General features: G+C 35.5%; 1 protein-coding gene across 6 annotated transcripts in view; it reads left to right on the top strand.

The window, feature by feature from the left end:
• Positions 1-13,398, top strand: part of TENM2 (teneurin transmembrane protein 2) — a 1,239,558-nt gene that overhangs the window by 841,048 nt on the left and 385,112 nt on the right. Inside the window, exon 1 of one of the 6 annotated variants that reach the window (XM_051978863.1) lies at positions 6,415-6,526. The exons of the other annotated variants lie outside the window; for them this stretch is intronic. The gene's annotated coding sequence lies outside the window, so the exon portion shown is untranslated. Of the gene's footprint in view, positions 1-6,414; positions 6,527-13,398 lie in introns of those variants that run through there. 6 annotated transcript variants of the gene reach the window in all.

The raw sequence follows: 13,398 nt of genomic DNA on the forward strand, positions 1-13,398 counted from the left end.
AAACCTCATTCCCCTTCACAGAATTCTTTTTTCTTTATATTTTCTTTCAAAGAAACAGATTCTGTCTTTTCTATTAATTTTTTTTCTTGTTAACTCCTGTAGTTCACCGTCTTCTACCCCCATCTCTGTACTACTCATCAAGTTAATAGTCTGGAAGCCACTGTCCTAAAATCATTTTCTTTGGAAGTAGCTATGTTTGGACCAGAGGGTGAATGGATTGCCAAGTGAGACTTCTTTTGAGGTGTATCGTTCTAGAAGCAAACTTTTGCTCTCATTTTCCATCTTGTTCTCAAATTAAGTAAAAATCCATTTTTAATTTAAAGGTCTGCATAGAAAGAGCACTTGGACAATTTTTAAGGCTGATCTTTCTCAAGCAGAAAGCCTCAAAGCCACGTTCCCATTGTTTTTTCTTTCTTTCTCTTTTTTTTTTTTTTTTTTTTTTTGTTCAAGGGAAATTTTACAGATCATTAGTCTATTCTGTGAATGGACCAGGAGTAGTATTTCTTTTTCATTTAACACAGCTGTATGAAAAATAGCTCCTGTGCAGACATAACTTCATAGATCCCTTTTTAATCACCCTCATTAACACTGCACCTCAGAATGATGTATTGCTCTACCCTGATCTAAGACATAGTGCTTTTAACCTTTATCAAAGTGTTTTCACACGTATTTTCTCCTTTTACTATCACATTAACCCTTTGTTGTTGTTCAATTGTTTAAGTCATATCCAACTCTTTGTGACCACATTTGGAGTTTTCTTGAAAAAGATTGTGGCAATAGGCCTTTCAGAGAATTGCATTTTGGTCCAGAGGGAGAACCTTCCCACTCTCCATAGACTTCAAGGAGGTATAGAATTTCCTTCTTCAACTCATTTGACAGATGAGAAAACTGAGGACAGCAGGTTAAGTGACAGCTAATAAGTATCAAAGGCTGGATTTTAACTCAGGTCTTCCTGACTTCAGATCCACTGTGCTACTTAGCTGTCCTATGAGGTGGGTAAAATAGTTCTTATCCCCAACTTTACATAGGAAACTGAAGTATACAGAATTTCACTAACTTGTCTGAGATTAGATGTATCTAGTTCATATTCTTTCAGCCATATCATTCATTCCTTCCTTGAATAAATATTTATGAAGCATCTATTATGTGCCAGACACTGGCTGTTCAGATGCTGGTAAAATAAAGACCCAAATGATATTGACTTGGATTTCAAAAAGATTAGTTTATGGAATATAGAAGTTGGGGGGGGCATAGTAGAGACAATATGTATTTAGTTAAGTAGATAAGCTGATTCATTTATAGAATTGGGGAAAAGGGGGTTAAAATTGTTCTGTTCTAGTGACTCTTCTCCTTATAATCCCTTTGACTTGAATCAAATTGGTCTCCCAAATGGACATCTAGGTAGCACAGTGAATAAAGTGCCAAGCCTGGAGTTATAAAGATGCATCTTTGTGAGTTCAAATCTGGCCTCAGATACTTACTAGCTGTGGAACCCTAAGCAAATCACTTCACCTTATTTGCCTCAGTTTCCTCAGCTGTAAAACAAGCTAGAGGAGGAAATGGCAAACCTATCCAGTAGCTTTGCCAAGAAAACCTCAAATATAGTTACAGAGAGTCAAAAAGGAGTGAAAATTCTTTCCAGCCTCAAATTTGATGTCCAATAGTATTGGGTCCAGAGATGGGTTCACTTTTTCAGCTCAAGTACTTTCCCAGCTACAAATATGCACAAGGTTTTCATGATACTATAAATGAAAATGAGACATTCTTGGCTCATTTCTGTGGCTAGAAGTTCAGGTGTTTCCCTGGTGTTTCTGAAAGAAGAATGTATCTCCACGGGCCTTCCTACATTTGAAGAAGAATAGCATGTTTTTGTTTTATTTTGTTTTTCAATCTGGAGAGTAGAACCTAGGGTTAAATATGAGCACACTGCAAATCTGGATGAATTTTTCCAGGCAGATTTGGACCTGGATTTGGAGAGTGTGTGACATGGGTTGACCTTGTCAGGGAAAGGACCAGGGACCTAAAGCAGAAAGGGATCTTATTGGCTGTTGAATCTAATACTCCATTTTACAAATGAGAAAACTGAAAGCTTATTAAATGAGAGCTATCCAAGGTTACATACTTAATGAGTAGTAGAAGAATTTGAACCTTAGTTCTCTGGTTCTACAGTAAGTATTCTTTCTATCATATCACACTGTTTCAGGAAAAGAGAAAAATTACTGTTAAGTTACTTGTTTTTAGTAAAGAGGGCCCTTGACTCTCAGAGAAAAATGCCTAAACCTTTACTTTAGACCCTCAGAAAGCCAGATACCTGAAAGCGAATCTCATTTGAGAAATGCTACTATCCTTTACCCTACCTCCCCACACACAATATATAACTTGCAAATTTGCTAGCTCAGGCATCAATAGTTTTAAAACTTGCCTTCATTTACATACATATACAAGTCATGAGAAACAAGGAATTTGATTTATAAATTTGCTTAAATAGGAAAGTACAGGTCAGCAGGAAAACAGCCTCTTAGCTGTGGTCAGTGAAACATATGGATTGTTAGGCAGCCATCATCCGTAGACTGTCTACAAAACATGGGGGTTGTTTTCAGAATGCTCAGGTGTTGTTTATAGGGTGCCAAGAATCATTTAGAAGACTGAAAACAGATGAAGCCATAAAAAGTTGCTATTTAAAAAGTGTTCACAGATATGACCACACACACACACACACACACACACAAACACACACACACACCCCTCCCTCTACAAAGTAGAATAATAGAACATGAAATCACACCTGACTTTGTGATGAAATTCTATACCTCCTTGAAGTCTATGGAGAGTGGGAAGGTTCTCCCTCTGGACCAAAATGCAATTCTCTGAAAGGCCTATTGCCACAAGCATTAATCCCCCTTACCTAGAGAATAGGTTTAGTCCCTCCAGGATTGCTTCCTAGTCCTCTAGAGACACTTGCAATCATAATAGTCAACTCATCCAGTTATTATTTTTAATCCATTAGTGAATTTTGTTAGAGAAAACCTGTTAAAGAGTTATTTTTGAATTGTCTTTTTCATTGTGTACTGTTGCGCTATTCCCAGACTTTTAACTCACAGCAAGTGCTTTTATAGTGGCAAGAGCAGTGGATCTCTCTCATAGGATGGAGATTTGAATGGTGGATCTGCTGATTGGCAGCATCATAGAATATTGAGTTGGAAGGGACCTCACAGACTCTTTAGCACTGGTCATAATTGAGCTAGAAATTCTTACAATCTCCTGGACTAGTGATCGTGAAGTCTCTACTTTTAAATGTTCATTGTGGGTAAACCCAGTCAGCTGAGACAACTCATTCAATTATCAGGGAGTTTATTTGTCTTCGATTTTGTTTTATTTTGTTTTGTTTTAACATTTAAACCTAAATTAACCTCTGTATAACTTCCCATAGTTTTAAATTCTATCTCTTAATACTTCAATATGATTCCTCACCAGATGTTTGAAGAATACCTTCAAGTTGCTTTTTTTTCCTTCAGCTCTTATGTTCTTACTTCCTTCAGTGTTCCTCCAGGTTACCACTTCAATATTCTGGATGAGTTATACCTCTTCTAAATTCTTCCTTAAAATGGGGTGCCCAGAATAGAACACAATATTACAGCTATAGTTCAGGGAAAATCTCAATGGAGCCATTAATTCCCTAGTTCTGTGCTTTTCTTGATACTTCTTAATATTGCATTAAGGGGCAGCTAGATGGTGCAATGCATACAGAGGATCTGAGTTCAAATTTAGCCTCAGACACTAGCTGCGTGACTCTGGGTAAGTCACTTAACCCTGTTTGCCTTGGTTTCCTCATCTCTAAAATGAGCTGGAAAAGGAAATGGCAAAACATTCCAGTATCTTTGTCAAGTAAACCCCAAATGAGGTCATGAAAAGCTGGATACAACTGAAATTACTGAACAAAACAACAACGAAAAATATTGACTTTTTTTTTTGACTGACCTGCCACAGTTTTTCCCATTTTAAATTTGCAATCCCCTTGAACCTCTATATATCCTTTTCAAAGTGTTGTCTAGCCATGTCTCTTTTACCTTTGATGGTTGAAATCCTTTTTTAAAAATTTTAGCCAAAATGTTACACTGTGCATTTATAATCTTGTGTCTCTCTATATTCATGATATCAGTAATGTGGGTTCTCCCTTTAATAGTGCAACATCTCATCCATGATTCTCTTCCAGTGTGGTACTAGTCCACATCTTACTCTAAGTAATCTGTAGACAATCTATCCTGTGTGTTGAAAAGTAGGGCATCTAACTCATAGACCTGAGGTTTGAATTGTGGTTGAAGGTCCTCCTCAAGGGCTCTTAATCTGGTGAATATGAACTTGTCTTTGTTCTTTTGGCATTTTGATGGCTGTATTTCAATATATTTGGGAGAGTTTTTTTTAAACCTATGTATTTTGTTTTATCTATTCAAAAACATTATTCTGAAAAAGGATTTAATGACTATATCAGTTTTCAGAAGGAAATGAGTCAATGAACGCTATGGGACCAAAGCTGCATTTAGGATTCCCCTCAGTTATTCCTTGAGCTCAATCCATGTATGTCCTATATCTTTTTCTAACAAAATACTTCCTGTTAATATCAATTTTACCATTTAATGTATGCAAGTCATCCTAAGTAATCTGCTACGATCTATTTATGTCTACTATGTCTCTCAACTGTCTTTGGTTCAATTGTTATTTTGATTCCTTAGTGATTGTCATATTTCACAATTTTTTGTCATGCAGTAGCAATGTGGAAATATTGGTATTTTAAAAGTTGAGTTATTACTTCAGGGAGAAATTCAGGATCATTAAAAGCTTTGTGCATTTTCCAAATTCAGTCCAGTTGATTTGCTTCATTTTAATTCCAGAATGAACTCATTGTCCATGTATAAAATTTGTAGAAGGCCTATATACTTGGATATACTAATCTAATAGTCTTCTCATCCAGCTACATACATACATCCTAACAATGTGTATTCTTTATTCAGTTTTTTTTTCTATCAATTTTACTAGGATAATAATTTTTGAGTGGTCATTGATTTCATTGAGGAAGCTCTGTGCCATAAAGAGAACTTTCTGCTCAAAAGAGTACTATTAAATAAAAAGCACCTTTGATGTGTCTTTTGGTTATTCTCTGACTAGAAAGTTGGGGTTGAGTATTGAAAACAGTAAAAATCTAATTGTTCCCTTCTCATATTTTCGTCAAGGATACCATTGATATGTTGTAGAATATGCTCATAAAGATTTTCTTGGGATAGAAAGATAGCTCTATGAATCAATAGTTTTTGATGTTTGTTCCTTTTTCTGGTGATATTTTCCAGGATTTCAAAAATCATTTTGGTATCTTCCCTTCTTTCATTTAACTTGAAAATATATTCCTCCATCCTTTCAAAAATGCTTTTCCTCCAGCACTGTTTTCTTGTGTCCTTTATCTGATTCACCTGCTTCCTTCTATCTGTCTTTTTTTAGAACTTTGAATTTATCTCTATTAAATTCCATCTTATTAGCTCCATTCTTTTTTCTAACCTGCTGAGATTTTTTAAAAATAAAATCCTGTTATCCAGTTTGTTAGCGATTTCTGATCATATTATCTGTAAAATTTAATAAGCATGCCATCTAGCTCTTTATCCAAGTCACTGATAAAATTATTAAAACACACAGGACCAAGGAACTCTACCAAATTGCTTCCTCAAAGTTGCCATGAAACTGTTTATTTCGGCTTATTCACTTAGCCAGTTTTAAGTCCACTTAACTTCACTCATAATTTAGCCATCTTGTTGAATCAACCAACCAGCATTTATTAAGAATCTACTGTATACCCCGAACTGTGCTCCACAAATCAGTGAAAAAACTTATGTCCAGTGTTTTGTTGAAATCTCGGTACACCTTGGTTATAGCATTTCCTCTTATCTACCGGGTTGATTATCTTGATAATAAGTCCTTTTTCCTCTCTAAACCTCAGTTTTTTTAACTGTTAAGTGAAGGAGCTAGCCTAGTAAGTTAAGATCCTCTGAAGCTCTTGATTTTCTACCATCTATCCAAAATCAGGATTGCAGGATTTAGAAATCTAAGAGGCCTTAGAGATCATTTAGGACCCAAATTGCACATTTTTCTGTACTTTGATTTATGGGGGAAGGGGCGAGCATGCTGAAGATGTCATTATATAAAGATGTCCCATTCATTTGGAGCGGATGTCATTTAAAAACAAAACTGATTTAAGTAAGGTAGAATTAGCAACTTCCCCAGAGCTTAGGTAAGGAACTAGATATTGGGTGCAGTGTTTTAGCCCCAGGCAGGGTGGAGGCAGAGCTTCCAAAGATTGGAGCCCCTCCCAGTACTTAGATCTCTGTATATAGTCAGAAAAGCTCTTCCTCCCCTCCTACAGAAGTTTAACCAAGGGAACCAACAGCAACAGCTTTCCAGCTCTGGTGAAGTGCAAAATGTGAAACTGGCAGACTGTTAGGCAGCTCCAGGGGGACTGATCCTGAATACACTGGAGATGAGGGTAAGACTTTGATACTGGTTTTGAAGTACTCTGGCAAGAAGCACCTGGGGCATGATATATGCAAAAGCCAGGATCCCAAGTCCTGCGGAGCTCCTTCCATTTGTAACTACAGAAGTGAAACCTGATTCTCTTAGCAGATTTCGGGGAATCTGTCTCAGAGGGTTGCTGTTTGCAGTTAGATTGCAAAGAATTAATAATAATTCTGGAGCTCCGGATTAAGGGACTTGGATGATCCATGTGATGTTGATGTGGTTTGGCCAAAAAAAAAAACAAACAACTAAACTAAAAACTAAATAATTTCCAACTCTGAATTTTCTCATGTTCATTCATGAAGGTGTGATCTTTCCCACCTACTTGCAACTCAGGGTGCATGAATCATTAATTGTTGCACTAATCCCAGGGGATCATCTCCTCTACTCCACTTGTAATGAGGAGCAAAAGCTCAAAACCCATTTATGGAGAAATATGTCAGTCCCTTTGGAAGTTTTCATTTCTTAACTTGGAAATTATGTTGATTGGAGTAAGTCAAAGCTTTACTAGAGGTTGTTTGTCAGATTGATTGTCTTCTTGTTGGGGTGAGAGAAAATTCCTAGAGTCAGTTTGATTTTGGCTTGTCTGCTCACTATTTAATTCTGATTCCTACTATGCGGTATATATTTTGAAAGATAAGCCACTGTGTTAATGCAAGCATGCATAGTCATTGATTTTTTACAAGATTTCAAGGAACAAATGTTGCATGTCTCTGCTCCAGCTTTATTTTTCTTTGCTAGAAGAAGTTTATGAAAATAATTTTTAATAACAGCTCTTCAATGGGACCATCAGGCGATCTTTCTATAGCAAGAACTTGATAAATATTCGTTGAATGAACAAATGAATGATGAAAGTTGATTCAAAATGTAGTCTGTTTTATTTATTGGCTTTATCTATTTTGTGACAGTGGATTCCAGAAATAAGACATTGCCTTGAGAAGCTCCACAGTCTATCTTTAGGTGTAAGTGGATATGAGAACTTGAAGGCAGAATTTTGATTGCAAATGGATAAAAAAAGAAAAAAAATCCCAGTGTAGGGCTTTCTTGCTTTTAGCTGTGAGCATCCGATAGTTCAAGATTCATTTGTGCCACCATAGCAGCGGCAAAAATGTGCTTCCCTTTTCCCAATGGACTGGGGCAGGCAATTCATGCAAAAAAATAAAAAATTTCCATTCTGTTCGCCATCATCCCCTTCCTATGCCCTGAACCAGAGATTTTTAATCTGGGGGGTCCATGTTATATACATATGTGTGTATGTATATGTATATGTGTGTTCATATATAGTACACCCACACATACATATCATGTGTGTCATCTATATCTTATACATTATATTTATCCTATATATCATATATGTAAATCCTATATGTATAGATAACTATTTCAAGATAATTGATTTCCTTCATGATCCTATGTATTTTATATTATATATTTTTAAATTTTGTTCAGAAAAAGGGATAGGCTTCACTTAAAGAATACCTATAGGATCCATGAAACAAATAAATAAACAAAAAAATGAAAACATCTTCCTCAGGTAATGGAAGCAAGAATTACTAAAAAGCAGCGAGGCTCCCCCAAACAGATCTGTAACTCTTAAGTTTTTCTTATTTGAATTTAGCTGAAGTAAAGCACTTTATCACAAGACTGAAGATTAATTTATATTTGTAAAGCTTAGGACTTTAAGCTTCAAACTGATGCCCAGTACACGTACCCTGATTAAACCTACATTTTTCTGCCACTTGGTAAAAAGGTACAGAGAAGATAGACACATTAGCCATTTTCACTTGTGTCTACATTATTTTAAAAATTGTTGCTTCTACATTCAAAAATGCCTCTCTATTGCATTGTGTTTATACTTTTCATTAAGAAGCTGATATTTAAATTACTCGGGAAAGAATTCTTGTTAAGGAATGTGTGGATGCTGAGATTATTAGGGTGTTTCCCCTAAATTTTTGCAAGTGTTACTCTTTATGTTTTTCTAACCATTTAAATTACAGAATCCAAAGAACCACGTTGAGCTTAATACATTGTCAAAACCCACTGTAACAAATGATTGTTTTCCACCTATGAAGATATCATTAAGCATATGCCAAGCAATCAGCTCTCAACTGTAATAGGTTCATGGAAAGAAAGGCATTTTCTAATCGTATTCAGTGGTGTTTTTCCCAAGACAGCAACAGCTTTTATAAAATGATGGTTATATCTCCTCATTATAGAATCTAATCTCCCCAGAAGACATTCAGCAGCTGCAAAACCCTAGCATCTTTTAGTTGTAAATTGTTTTTTATTATTTATCCCCATTTAACTAAAAAAGAAAGGGCCATCAGATGATTTAACAAGACAAAAATTTAGTGGTTTTAACATTTGACAGCAAGCAATTATTATCCCATGCATTGATCTCTTTGGACCCTATTTTAATAGTAATCCATGTCTTTGGCTTTCATGCCTGCATTGTGTAAGTTTCTTGTGATTTTTAGAAAAAAATGAACCTTCAGTATTGGCTATTTTCTATTTTATTTTAGCCCCACGAATAAGTGTAGAATTTTGAGTTACATGTGATCTTTGTAACAGGTAAGAAATTGCAATATTACATGAAAGGAAGTGTGCTTGGACAAAAGCAAATCAAATTCTGATTAATTCAATTTACTAGATATAAAAACAAATATGATCTAGTTACAAATGGGAGCCTTTTTTGCTAACATTCTAAATAGTTTGATTGTCTGGTGTAATCATTGCTTCAAAAAGTATTTAAGTTTCCAGGTTTTTAACAAAAGTAGCTGTGCTTTTTGTTTGGATATTTGGTGAAATTTGAGGGTAAAATGGTTCTGATGAGATATCTAAAACTTCAAAACCATTTTGGAGAAGCAAAATTTCATAACCCAATGGGCATTTCTAGGATGAGGCATTCATCTCAAATGAAATCTAGTTGAGAAGTGATTTCACATTCATTTTCTCACACAGATAGAGACCATGTGCTCTTTTTTAAAGTTACATTTCCTTCCATAGTATATTAAGAAAGTATCTGCCCTTTTTCATGGTGGAGTTACTTGTTGAGTTTGTCAAGAAAGCTCTTAAGTAGTTTTCCCTGCTGTCGACTGTTTCTGTCCCTAATGGGAGGTCACACAGACCCAATTAAGCAACTGTTTATTTCCATGGATAATATCTCAACTTTCATTTTACCTATTCTATGTAAACTGAAATTGCAGATTTGAGGTTTTCTATTTCAGTCCTGAGCTTAAGGTCTTAAGCTTTGCAGATATAAATTAATCTTCAGCCCCTCTGATAAAGTAGCTTGACTTCAGCAAAATTCAAATGAGAAATATTTCTTATTTATTGAGTTCCCCACAAATAAGCACACTTCTACCAATAATAAGAACTGTGGAGCTTGTAATGTTGTAATTCTATGTTTCTAGGTTTTAAAAAATAATCTACCCTAGATGATGTTTGTCTTCTTATTTCTATTATGTATATCTCATCCAATGTACAAAAACTATAAAAAACAAAGTTCTTTCCATATATTTCCTCTCCCCTTTATTTTCAAAGTCCTGAAGATGTGATTTTTTTAATTATAGAAGAAAAACAATATATTTATATTCAAAAAAAGATTTTTCTCTGTTTCTGTTTCTCTCTCTCTCATACACACACATATATACACCACACACACACACATATACACACCACACACACACACACACACACACACACACACACACACACACACCCTATAAATTAACCATGCCTAAGGCTTAAAAGAAAATCAGGTCAAGCTGAAGGAAAAATCAGGCAACATGACTAAAATTAATTTACTACACTGTACTATTCCTTTCTCTTCCCTTTGTGATAGAAATGCATGTGAAAATGGGTTTGCAAGGGGATTTGTTTCTTTCTTTCTTTCTTTTTTTTTTCTTTTTTTTTTTTTTTTTTTTTTTTGTTTTTCCATGCAACAATATCAATACATTTGTGTTTGTCCAGATTTTAATTCTGAAGCATGCTTTGGTCCAGTTGCTATATTAAACTTTCTTAATCATGTTTTCCCTAAGTCACCTGCAGTTAGACCTCAGCAATGGCTCTATTCTTTGTATTTTCCAGTGATGAGAAAGCCAGATGTTATTGTTGTTGTTTTTCTTTCACTCTTACTCTCTAATTCAGAAGGAAGTATTCTTTTAATATTGCATCAAACATCATTTCTCTGTAGAACCATAAATGTTGAGCTAACTCGGAGGAATTTCAAGGCAAAGGTCACCATCATTTTGAATCATGTGGAATAGGAGAATTCTGCAAGGTTCTGCCACTAATTTGTTGTGTGACCTTAGGGGGAAGCCTCTTTATTTCTCTGTCCTTTCATTTCCTTGTCTTGCAGATGAGTTTGGATGAGATGACATCAAAGGGTCTCTTATAGTTCTAAAAATCAGTGATTTTTTAATATTTTTTGAAATCTTTTCATTTCTTCTGTTATATCTTTCAACCTAAGTTATATGATTGCTGGAGTGGTATAATAACCATTAGAATTAGATGAGGTTCAGTTAACACAGGATTTTTTTGTTTGTTTGTTTCTTTTTATAAGATGATAGCCATTAAGTCTTAATAGGTACTGGAAGTAGAGGGTGAGAAGGAGCAGAGAAAAGAGTTTTCAATGAAAAGCAGGATATCAAACAAAGAATATATATGATCCAGCAGCAGAAGCTGTTGACTGAGAACTTCTATATCATTTCCACAATCTTAATCTTGAGGGTCATGTGAGCTAGTACTCCCTGATCAGTTTCAAATCCCACTTTTACAAAAGAATTCAACAATAAGGTTACATTATGATATATTTGGTGTGACCAAATACTACAAAATTAAGTAAAGAAGGAGAGAGAAGGACCCTGAGGCAAAAGTGATAAGATAAGGGATGGTAAGAATACTTTTGTGCTGGGGATTTGAGTGGTGGGTAGGGCCATTTCATTAGCATATGCAGAAGAGAGAAAAGGTCATATGCTATCCACTTAGAGGCTTTTTTTTTTTACTGAAGAACTGTAGAAACCTATAGCATTTCTAAGATCCTCACAAAATTGCATATATTTTGCACCCCTTTCAGAGTCCCATTTTGGTGGGCTGCCCATCAAAATAGGGAATAAAATTGTACCAAATTTTTATATCCTGAAGTGGTAGAGCTACTCTATGTTATCTACAAAAGCAGTTATTTGGGGGCGGGTTGAGGGGGGGGGGGGAGGCAAGAAAGCAGTAAGATTTAACAAAAATCTTGTAAGAGCAATGCATCCTCACCTGGGATTAACCACATGTATTCTAGATGGATCACCTATTTCTTTTCATGGCAGGTATGAAGGCCTATTAGGAAAGAAACTCCACCCCTAATGAAAACCTATTGTGCCTGAATTTAGCTGTTCTAAAATAGGGGCAGGAGCCCTTTAAAAGTAGGTCAACATTTGCCAGATCAGTGCTAGAAAGAGGCAATGCAGCTCAGTCTGATTGCAGGGCAAGCAGGTGAGAGCAGCAAACCACCACACAAACTTCCCTTCTATTTTCTGCCTAAGCATTGACAAGTCACACCCTGCTCTAACAAATGAGCCAAAAGAAGGCTTCTTTACCTCCCAGGTGAAAATTAATTATTGTTTGCAGAGTGCTTTGAGATCCTCAGATGAAAGCAGCTATAAAAGCAGAAAAGGTTATTATTTTGAGACCAGTTATAATCTCCCATTTAGTATTAGAAACTGCTTCAAGCTGAAATGCTGAATCCTGAAACTGAGGTTGCCTAAATATTACATTTCCTATAATTAATTTGAGCTTAAATTTCAACACAGTGACATGTTTCTTTTAAATAAAGTTAAGTCCTCTAAGGATGGATGAGTCTATATGGGTCTCAATTTTCATCTGGGAGCTAGACATTTTTCAGCTAGATGGAAAGGATTTAGAGCAAATATATCACTGATTCCCAATGTAGGAGAACAGTGGTACCTGCATAGGCCTCTGACCTTTGTTGGCCTTTTCTACCTTGGAGAAAAGTAGCTAAAAAATAATCATAAAATCTTAGAATTTGATATAAACTAGTTTAGCCTACTACCAAACCCCTTTGTGGTATTTTTGACAGCTGATACTCTAATATCTGCTTAAATATAGGGAGTTTCTTTACCAAGAATACCATTCTATTGTTAGATAGCTTTCTTTATTAGGCCATTCCTTCTTGTGTCAACCTGAAATCTGCCCTTCTATAGCATCTCTCCAAGTAGCTCCTAGTTTTGCCTAGTACACATTTAGTCCTTCTTTTCTACGCCGGCTTTTGGAGTATTTGAACACACAGGTTCATGACCTTTCTTTTTATCCCCAATACTACCATTTTTTGCTCAACATATTGGTTATCCTACTCCAAATATATTTCATCTTGTTCCTGTTTCTCTTAAAATGTGCTGCTTAGAACTGAACAGAAAGCTGCAAAGAACTGCAGTAGTACAGTTGCACTTATTTCCATTGATATGCACACTATATTCCTTTTAGTATATTAAAGACACAGGACATTTTTATAGTTGCATCATACTATAAGGTGACATTCTATAATGCCACCTAAAACAGACTTTTTTTTTGGCAAAATTGCTATAAAGCTTGAACTTTTTAGCATTGCTTGTGCCTAAGACACAATTAGATGACTCAGTGGATAGAAGTTAAGCCTAGAATCTAGAAGACCTGAGTTCAAAAGCAGCCTCAAATGCTTGTTATCTGTGTAACTGGTCAAGTCACTTGGTCTCTGTATACCTTAATTCAATGGAAAAGGAAATTCTAGACCACTCTGGTATCTTTGTCAAGAAAACTTTGTGGATAGTATGGTCCACAGTGCAACAAAGAGTGGGA

Source organism: Antechinus flavipes, chromosome 2 (assembly GCF_016432865.1).
Source record: "Antechinus flavipes isolate AdamAnt ecotype Samford, QLD, Australia chromosome 2, AdamAnt_v2, whole genome shotgun sequence".
Lineage (NCBI taxonomy): Eukaryota > Metazoa > Chordata > Mammalia > Dasyuromorphia > Dasyuridae > Antechinus > Antechinus flavipes.